Here is a 233-nt window from a genome sequence, read left to right as displayed (position 1 = left end):
CTTCGAATCACAACAATTATACGCCTACAAATATGGCCGAACTCAAAAAGTTAGCTTGCTGCCCCAGTATTTGATTTAGAAAAACAAAGACAGTGTTTATTGAACGATTGTTTTTCTAAGATGATGATTTATATAGGGTATTCCGGCTGCTTATGTTTTTTTCACAAACAACTGAACCATGTTGTTTAAGTATATTAAACTGCTTAAGAGAGAAGCTTTTAGTCCTCCCAAAC

This window comes from Schistosoma haematobium, chromosome 1 (assembly GCF_000699445.3).
Source record: "Schistosoma haematobium chromosome 1, whole genome shotgun sequence".
In the NCBI taxonomy this organism is placed as follows: Eukaryota; Metazoa; Platyhelminthes; class Trematoda; order Strigeidida; family Schistosomatidae; genus Schistosoma; species Schistosoma haematobium.
This window is presented reverse-complemented; position numbering follows the sequence as displayed.